The sequence below is a fragment of the Mytilus californianus genome, unplaced genomic scaffold (genome assembly GCF_021869535.1).
Source record: "Mytilus californianus isolate M0D057914Y unplaced genomic scaffold, xbMytCali1.0.p SCAF_10, whole genome shotgun sequence".
NCBI lineage: Eukaryota > Metazoa > Mollusca > Bivalvia > Mytilida > Mytilidae > Mytilus > Mytilus californianus.
Window position 1 is genome coordinate 49075953 of NW_026262582.1, and position 11024 is coordinate 49086976.

General features: G+C 29.6%; 1 long non-coding RNA gene across 2 annotated transcripts; it reads left to right on the top strand.

Moving 5' to 3' along the window:
• The first annotated feature begins 7156 nt into the window (after window positions 1-7156).
• Window positions 7157-9779, top strand: LOC127718289 (uncharacterized). Of its 2 annotated transcripts, none has more exons than XR_007989703.1 (4): window positions 7157-7318; window positions 8416-8477; window positions 8822-8996; window positions 9532-9779. It is a non-coding gene; the product is annotated as an uncharacterized LOC127718289 (long non-coding RNA). The 2 variants fall into 2 exon arrangements; XR_007989704.1 differs by lacking the exon at window positions 7157-7318 and adding an exon at window positions 7342-7758.
• The last annotated feature ends 1245 nt before the right edge of the window (window positions 9780-11024 follow it).

The window sequence follows — 11024 nt, forward strand, 5'->3', positions numbered from 1 at the left end:
ACTCATTTGAACGTACACCTCATGCCTAAAGAATATAAATGTTTAGCTTTTAAGGTCCACTAAACTCTATCAGTGATTTCCTAAGTATGTTTGATCGCTTGCCAGTGAAACCATAATTGTGGATGTTAACAAACTATAATGAGGGTGGTAAAGGGTATTTTCGTGCAACGTGTTTTGCCATTTTTATTTCACGTGCAGCCGTGAAAAAGGTTCGTTATTCACCGTGTTTCGTGAAATCGGTAAAAAGATCAACGTGCAAGAAATTTTTAATTGTTCGTTCATCGTGAAATGGCAATTTTATTTCGCGTTCTTCCGTGCAGATACCCCCTTTACACCCCTCTATAAAAGCTCATCGTTAAAATATAAAACTGTTAAGACAATAAATGGAAAAACATATACGACAGACAGCAAACAATAACCACCAAATAATAAAGGGCCTATTTCTTGTGATAATCATATTAATAGTGCAGCGTTAACCATGTTTGCGAGTACTCAACCCTCCCATAATCAGGAACAGTTTTGAAATAGCAAACAACATAAGAACAAATTGTAAAACTCAGTTTTTTTTCTGTTAAAGACCGATGGAATTTTTTACTAAAGAATAAAGCATGTCATCATGTGGCTCCTTGTTATCCAATAAGAGAAGCTAATTCTTAACCGATATGAAATAAAACCAATTAACAAAAAGACACTGAGTTCTAATAGCTAGTTCAAATCTAATTACAGTTGATGAATAAATACTGTTGGAACCGACTAAAATATAAATCAGTACACATCCGATTAGCAACCAAAGTGAAAAGTGGATTCAGTGTTACAGTCAAAGCTTTATTTATATGGTGAGTGAGTACTGAGATCGTCGTTAATTACATGAGCAGCTATTTGCTTCGAGGAGCTTGAAATTTTCATTTGTGAAAAAATATTTAACATACAATCATTTAACACTCATCATTCTTATTTTTTAATGAAAAACATTGTTGGATTCTAAATCTTAACATGTTTGTTCCAGAAGGAAAATGAAAATAAAAATATTGTTTTCTTTATAGAATTGTGGGGAAAAAATACATTAAAGACTTTGAATTTCAAAAACTAAGTCTTGCACTTCGAGAACCCCTTCCTCCAACAAAAAATTAACTGTCAGTGCCTTTGACACACGGGCAGAATTCTTTCAAATACCGAGTAAGATGTGACGAAGTTGGTTATTCTAATCCAGTACAGTTTTCCATTTACAGGTTACATACCAACACTGTGGTGGAGAATTAGATTCTTGGATTGTAAAATAGAAGAACACAATCACGGTCTATATCTTTATTCAAATATACAATTTTTGAGACAAGAAAGTGATGCATTTGTAATATTATTCTTTTAAATTGAGATAATTATGTATTGTATTGTATTATTTCAACTGTTTTAAAAAATACGGAACATTTTTTGTATAAATTAATTTTCTTCAACTTTGGCAAATAAGGGGAAGCAACTCATATAACCTTACTTTTACTACACAAAATTTTGATTAATTACACCACTTTCCGCAAAATATATTTTTATATAATTTTAGTATGTTGTTCATAGATAGTAACAGACTTGTTTTTCAGAGAAAAACTTTGTGTTGCAATTAGTTGAAGGTTGTTCACTAAATTGACTAGACTACATCTTCTTATATCTATATGTATATGTCTCATATTTATTTTAAATAATGTTAGTATATAAGTACATACACGACTAGCAATATTCTTTTTCATGAGGATCTTTTTAACCTCAGGATGAACAATATGCTCAGGATGAGATATGATATAGTTAATTCCTGCATCACCGTCAGTTAATCTTTGCACAATAAGTGCAGTCTGAAATATTTAGAAGAAGTACATGTTGAATTGTACAGTTATTAAAATTTATTTTAAAATTTGCTTATGTTCATTGATTGTTTATTACCATTTTCAAATGTACTTTTACTAGTTTTAGTCATGTGAATTGAAATAATGAAGATGTAATAATAATGTATTGATAGAGATATTGTTCAATTTATTTAATGTAAATGTAATAAATGAAGTATATAAGAAGATAGATATTAACCCATCAATTGTAGTAATTCCATTTTATGTAGTACAAATGTAATTAATTCACTGCCAAAAAGCAAGGTTAATAAATTGATACCATACATATAAATAGTGATTTGTATTGATTATATTAAAGAAAGAACTACAATTGTCTGCTTCCAAAGTATAAATGTGGTTAAACATTATAACTCAATTTTGTTTATCAAACTTATAACCATCAAATGAAATAGATTACACTCCTTTATGTAGTAGACTTAATAGGATAAAACAAACCGAAAAAATAAAAGAATGTTGGGAAATAATAATTCACAAAAAGCAATAGTTTAAAAATCCTTTAAATGAGAGGCAAAGGAAACCAGAGGGATATACATACTCAAAAGTTAAAAAACAATTGACAACGCCATGGCAAAAAATAAAACCGAACACAAAATATCAAAGGTAAGTTAGTTCAAACTCTTTAGTTATGCTGAAATAAATTCCTTTACAGTAAGAAATGAACATGCCAAAGTATGTGCAATTTTTCCCAAAAATATTTTATGTATAACAATAAGGAAATGTGGTATGGTTGCAGATGAGAAACTATCAACCATCAATTAAATGGCATTGTTGAAAGCAACTATATGTCACCATTTGGTATTCAGCAATGAGCAAAGTTAGCTATAAGTGGGCAACACATGAACAAAAAGAATAGAAAAGAATGGTGAGATTTATGATATAAAGATTGAAGGAAAACCAATATGACCCATAGGTAATCAATTTCATTCTGAAAAGCTATTTTTTAGGTTTAACAAGTTGTTCATGCATTACAGATAACTTCAACAATCAATATGTTCACAAACTAAAAATAGCCTGATCGTGTCTGTAACTTATCTGTTCACAGGCATTACTGCCCAATATGGTAGAGCAAACAATATAAATAAGAAGATTTTATAGGAGCGCCAATGAGACAGGATTGTTTTAAAGACTTTCAATCAAAATTGTATATGAATGTTATTATGTATATATATTATAACATTACTCTACATTCTGTATGTCTGACACTCTAAAAATCTCAGAAAGTTTTAGAACAGTGGAAATTTTTCAAGAATTTATTATCACTTCTAAAGTTAAGTTAAAGAATTAAAAACCAACAGAATGAAAAAGGCTGTGACTACCATCACTTGTCAATTAAACAAATTTTTCATTTTCCTCCAAATCATCAATCTGTGATAATCATTGCAACAACAGTTAATGCAACAGTTCAAAGCACATATTTGCATGAACAGTTATTGTCAATGCCTAGAGTATCAGGACATCTTCTGGGTGTAACATTCACCAAGGTCAATGTTAGCTTAATACCCAGTCCCCAATCATGTATATCAAATAACTGAAAATGCCAAATGTGCAATCTACTGTAATAATTACATTAACTTCATGCAGGCAATGAAAACCTTACTTCTTTATTTCTTTTACCTTTGAAAGTTTTTACAATGACACTAGGCTAAACACAATTTAAACATGAAAACAATAATACATTTTTGAAAAATTGAACATTATTTTTTCAATACCTGTTGGTTTTTACATTTTGGAGTTGGTAGGTCCTCTAAATATTTAATTATTTCGTCGTCAATTACAATGGCTTTGTCTCCAAATCTTGTTTTTTGTTCTTGAATTATGCTTGTGAGTCCATTAATAATGACAACACAAGCATTTTCAACTGTCAGAAAAGGAAGAGCCTGTAAACACAAGTTTTCATGTAAGAATGCACTCAAATCTTGAAAGATAAAATAACACTCATGGTCAATTTGGGGATAAGATTTTTTCAGTATTTAACTGAACACACAAATAACAAAACTCTTAATATCCAGAAATGAATTCTCTATTTCTTTTCTATTAATATCGTTGTCTTCTGACATATTGCTGTCATAAAAACAATGTCAATGAATGAAAAAAAAAGAAATCAATTAAAAAAACTACTGAGCGTTGAAGCTATCAATTGTGAAATATTTATTATTAGAACATGTCGATTCCCTATTGAAAATTAAAATGATAGAACTTGAACAAAAAATATTCGGATTGTTTACTTATTTAAGAATTAATAAACTAAAAGTTTGACAGCATATGAGAGTATCGGCATTTGCCTGTATAATAACGGTTTTGCCGTATCCTGTTGGCAAAACTACAGGTACATCCTTCTTCTTTTGGCATTCTGCTATTGCTGAGGTTTGTTTATCTTTTAAAAATAAATATTTAGTTGTCATTACTGAGTTCATTCTATTTAAAATCACAGAAACGTCGTCTACAGACGCAGACAACATTTTTAACTGGTACCGTTTATCGACGTAAACAAACTACAGTACAACCTGTGACTTCCTCTTAGTTATGTCCACCCTCTTGTATGGTCACCATCGAATAGTGGCCATTTATTGGGGTATTCAATCTTGAGATGTTGGCCATTTATAGGGGTCATAAAACATAGGTTGATGTTTTATCTAATTATGTTACCTGTTGAAATCAATGAGGGTTGAAGTTTTCAGCTTGTATGTTTCATTAAAATTTACCTGTACAGGTAACTCAAGTTTCTTCTCAAATTTACATTTCACCTTTTCTTGAAAATGTAGAATGTTTGTTTTAGTCTTTGTTAATTCATATCATTTGTTGTTTTTTCTGTCTTTAAAAATTTACATATTTTCCTTTTTTTCTAATGTTTTTATTTTTTTTTGTTATTATTATCTTTGATTTGTTTTTTTTTTTGCTTCTTATTCTTTTAATTTCTTCTTGGAAAGAATCGAGTAGAAATGACAAAAATTCAAAGATAAATTATTGACTAGCATTTGAAAACAAAAGAGAGTATCCTTTAAAAAATTATTTTTTCAGTAAAAAAAAAGTTATTGTACATGATGTACATGGTATTCTATTGTTCGTTTGCATTATTAAATGAATTATTATTAATTATAACTTATAAATGCAAATGATATGTTTAAAGGAACCATGAAGCAAGTAATTTAACAAGCCAGTTTATTCACAAATTAAAATTATCAATATCATGAATATCAATCCTTTTACAATAAATTTTGTTAACAAAGTTGTACAATCTATTATCATGATTATTATTCAGGAAAACTACAAATATCATTATATGGTATAGGATTAAACTATTTTTGTTTATCTTTGATACTTTTCAAATCTTAAAACGAGTTTTGCATGAAGAATCACTAAATAGACTTACAAAGAAATTATTTAAAGAAAAAAATTGTCTTGCTTTTTGAAACAATTGTAAACTTATCAAATATGTTATCTTCAGTTTGGCTAATTTTGTCAGTTAACAGGCAAAATTTGTCTCCAGAAAAAATAAAGTACACTTCTATTTAGATTGTGACATTTTTATGGTCAATTAATTAAATCACTTTTTGTTCTGTGTATTATATTGTCGAAACTGCAGGACTGGCATATGCATGATACATATTCTTGGTATACATTTGCAAAGAATATTTCACTCAACTCAGGCCTTTTAGATAAAGTTAATAATTGCAGGGACTTGAATGAATTAGATTCTTTAAGGCCCTTGAATGCTTGATTAAAAATGAATTTAAAAAAAAAAAAATCAGAATATTTTTGAAAATAAAATAAAAACTTATGATGAAAACAGTACACTCAAATGCTTCACTAAGTAAAGAATAAGTGGTCATAATTTAGAAATAGAAAATGGTGAATGAAAATTCCTATGAAGGATAGAATTGTTTGTGAAATTAATATAACAACTTAGAGATAATCTATTTGAAAATTGTTTACCTTCACATAACTCTGACCAGTTTATGAATAAAATCTTGAATCTTATGAATAAAATCTTAACCAATAACAAAAAGTAAAAGAAATGCTAAACCTCTATAACATGGAACATGTTTAAAATATTGGCTCCTTTATAAAAGAAAGTCATTTGAACTGAGGGCAGAAACCTAATAACTTTTGTCCATGTGTTTTGATTTCTTATTGAATTGTTATTTCTTTGCATTATAATGTTTGTTTTGGTTTTTTTTGTCAGAAACTTGATTAAATTGTAATATGTTTATATGACAATAAAAAAATTATCAATTTTTTCTGTAATGAACATGATGAATATTTTGAATATACATGTATTTATTCAATAGAGTAATAATGAATTGCCTACATTTTATTTAGAATAAGTCCTAAAGATAATCTTAAACATTTGTTAAACAATGTTAAATGCAGTAAGTATAAACAATTTTGATTTTAGAAAATTAATTTGAGAAACACCTTTTCAATGGAAAAAGGCAGGCGTTGTGAAAGTTTGCATTATATTAGAAGATGATATTCATATATTATTCACTTTCCAAAAAATACATGTAAAAAGTAACTTAAATTGATAGAATTATTTAAAAGTTATTACATCAAAACAAACATTTGCAAACAGTCATGAGAAAATTTTTACAAAAAAAAAAAAGTGAGGAAGCTGTATGTTCAACTAGTTTTATTATTTCATTTTATTTTAGAATTTTCTTGTCATAATCACAGTTATTAAATTTGACAAACACAAAAAGTCATTTATTTTCCCTGAGACACTTTACCTGTAAGTTATGTAATTTTAACACTTCAATGCAGTCATGATTTCTCTTTATCCTTGACTAGTTTTTGATTAATACCTTGTGTATTAATTAAGCAGCAGGGGGTATAATGATGGACATTTAGGGCCATCATGGTGACCATATTTTTTATGGCCACCATTAATAAGATAATGTCACAGGTAGTACTGTAGGAACCGAAACGTTCAAGTTCAAGGTCATCATTAGCTCATACCGACCGTTAATATTTGTATATTCCGAAGGCATACTGAATATTTTACGGAGGGGACCAACCTAGGATATGGCAAACTCCCCGGCAGTTCCAGCTCCGATCCGCATATAGACTGGTACCCGGCCGTTATTGAAATTCCTGACAATTCTTCAGTCTGACGTTTAACGCCATTTTCAACTGGTACCGTATGTGGACGTTCGACAAACCGGGAACCGAAACGTTCAAGTTCAAGGCCATCATTAGCTCATACCGACCGTTAATATTTGTATATTCCGAAGGTATACTGGATATTTTACGGAGGGAACCAACCTAATCCGCATACTACTCTACACTAATCACTGCCTTCGGCTTTTTTCGTAATCCGATCTTCAAGCTGTTTGACCCGTATTGACCTTTCGTTGCTACTGAAGCAAATATGGCTGAAAATGGATGAACTGAATGAGCTTTACCAGTATTTCATAAAACAATTTATCGTAAGCTAAAAAAAAATGCATACAATACAAATAGTATTAATAAATAATATTTTTTGAACTTTGTAGAAAATTCCTCGTCACAGTAGTAATGACAGTATGCAGTGGAAAATCATATATTTTGTTTACGTCTGTCGTCTGCACGATATGTGCAGCTGAAAAATATCGTCCGATCAAGGATTTGTATAGTAAACTATACAAATCCTTGATCAGAACACCGGTTTTCGTACATCATATGAATTTGTACTATGCATACATTTTTGAATGGAAATTGTGACGTCACAATGCATTCTAAACAGCACGAAAATCCATAATACGAGGTCGAGGATAACAATTATTCAGCCCACCGAAATCATAATGATTGCATATTGAACATAATCTTATGCACAGTCTTTACGATTTAGATCAAGACCGATGCCAAAAGTGGCAGATACAGGGGTGGGGTAAAGTATTCATGAATAAATCTCATGGTCAGGATTTATTTAAAATCGATTGACAGAAAATTTCACATCTGACAATCACCAATATAATGAGCATTTCATTATCAGAACCATATATTAAGGTGATGGTAATTTTTCCGGAGAAGTGGCTTTGGAGAACTGTTAACACATGGAATTTAAGATATTTCATAAGACTGATTTTTGGTCTTGAAAAACAAAATTGCACTCCAGGGATATCGTCCTGATTTTTAAGGAGGGTTCAAATATTGTCATGGCAAATTGACACAAGTTGTTACAAATAGGTTATTATAGCCAACTTGAGTGAATGGTTCCAACTATTCTTAAGATTAAAGCATTGTAAAGAGATATTTTTTTATCATACCAGTTTTGGTTAATGTAAAACTTCTAAAAGTTTTCCTTCTTAGTTTTACCGTTCTTATTAATACAACTTATATATCATAAACAATAGTTTGATACTCACATGTCTATCACTAAAATGTCCACTCTACACAACCGTGAACTGAAGCTACTTAGACTTTCAACTTTATGTAAAAAAAAATACAGAACAAAAATGGATGTATTCTTGCAATAAAATCTGTACTTTGAATATAATTCCATATGACAGTTCCATGCATTTTAATGTTTTTTTTTATGTTATAGATGTTGGAGAAATAGCTAGATAACATCTATACAGAATGAATAAAGAAAACAAATTATATTAGGTATTAGATTAAATTTTTAAATATTGTTAATGTTATTTGCATGAATTAATTACTTTAATTGATGTTTGTGAAAGATGATTTATTGTTTGGATATGTATACACAGAATATTTAAAACAAATATGATATAAATTAAGGATTTGTGGCATATTTTTAATTATTATATATTTATATTTTAAGTATGACATATTATAAAAAAGGTTGAATTCATTGTCATAAGTCAATATCCCCCCCCCCCCCCCCCTGGATTTTTGATCAGTTAAAAATAATTATGGTGCTTGTATTTCAACATTATTAAATTTTAGTTTTAGTTATACTTATCTTTATATTTTATTATAACTTTCAGCTACATCTACTAGAAGAACTCAATAAGCTAGCTTCATACATAATCATTGATTTAGTTTCTTAGGAGATTTTAACAGTAATTGCTAAAACTTGAGAATGACACTTTCAGAAATTCAGATATAGCTTCAGTATGCATCAATTGAAGTTGTTGATTGACCAGTACATCATACATAAGTGTAAGTATCTTTACTATGAAATTATAAATTGGTTTGTTCACAGTATAACAAACAAATCATACCAGTTTTACACAACATGCACAATTTAATTTCATTGAAAGTAAAATTTTGAATGACTTAAATGGGTATATTAATGAGGTATATTTTAGTAGATAAAGTAACATTATATTAGTGTTAAAATTACTCACAAATGTTTTTGCTTTACACTAATGTGGTGAGGTTAATTTTATGATCAGATTGTGTTTATGTAAAATCTGCATGGTAATTCTATTATTAAACTGTAAATATTATTATATATTTGGTACTACTTTATCCAGTAGTTTCCTTCAAATCAACATTATCAGCAGTTGACCTGAAATCAGAATGATATTTATATCACATATTAAAATCAATTTAAAGCAATATCCTGTTTTATTTTCTTCCATCACATATAACCGTTTTGAAAAATCAGAGGTTATAAAGTACAACACAATGTGTTCTAAAAATTCAAATTTAGGTGTAAAATGTTACTAGTAATGTGTTATTATATTTTCAGATCATCATCATTTCAACATGAATACGTTACAAGCCTTGAAAGCCTGAAGAGGACATACACACAAATTGAATAAACTTATCACCACAAAACAAATTTAAGACAAGACTAATGCTCTCTCAAAAAAATATGATTCATAATTCAATGAGTGAAAATTGAAATGCATACTAAATGGTTGCATTTGGAGTTCTGCACATTTTTAGATATTAATTCCTTTTCATTAATAGTTGTTTATTAAACATTGTTTTGTCTTCATAGTTTTATCATTACCATATTGTTATTTACAAAAAGAACACACACATTCCCCACGCTTTTATATAAAAATATGTGGTATGATTACCAATGAGACAACCGTCCACCAAAGTTAAAATGAAGTGGATGTAAGCAATTATAGGCAACCGTACGGCCTTCAACAATAATAAAAACCTATACCATATAGTCTGCTATAAAAGGCTCCAACAAGAAAAATATGAAACAATTCAATTGAGAAAACTAATGGCCTAATTTATAACAAAACAATTAACAAAAAAACAAATATGACAGACATGAACCAACGACAGCCACTGATCTACAGGCTCCTGACTTGGGACATGCACATAAAGAATGTGGATGGGTTAAACATGTTTGTGAGCGCCCAACCCTGCACCTAACATAGGACAGAGGTGTAACAGCACAACAAGACCAAACTATAAAAATCAGTTGAAAAAGTCTAAACTCATCTGATCGATACACAGAAAAACATAAAACAAAACCACAGATAGGACGTTAGTCAATCAATTACTACTGAACTATAAATATCCAATAATGCATATCAATGACTTTTTGGTACAAAACACTTCTGCATTGTACAACTCATATTCTGTAGTTCTGTTTAGATGATTCTCTGATTTAATCATTTTCCAAAGATTTAAGCATATGAATAAAAGGAGATGTGAAGTATAGGTCCATTGGACAGCATTCCAACAATACCCAAAAATAAAATGCTTCGCTGGGCGCAGCTTGATACGACCGCAGAGGTCGAACCCTGAACAGTTGGGGCGAGTATGGACACAACATTCAAGCTTGATACAGCTCTGAATTTGGATTGTGATTAAATATTTGACACAGCATAGGTTTCTGACACAGAATGAATGTGGTCTAAGAACTTAATTTTTTTTTATTTACCTATTATGGTCCAATAACCAAAATCTAAATACATGGTTAGATTCAGCATATCAAAGAACCCCATATATTCAATTTTTGTTGAAATCAAACAAAGTTTAATTTTGGACCCCAATTTGGACCAACTTGAAAACTGGGCCCAAAATCAAAAATCTAAATATATGTTTAGATTCAGCATATCAAAGAACCCCATATATTCAATTTTTGTTATAATCAAACTAAGTTTAATTTTGGACCCTTTGGACCTTAATGTAGACCAATTTGAAAACTGGACCCAAAATTAAAAATCTAAATACACGGTTACATTTGGCATATCAAAGAACCCCAATAATTCA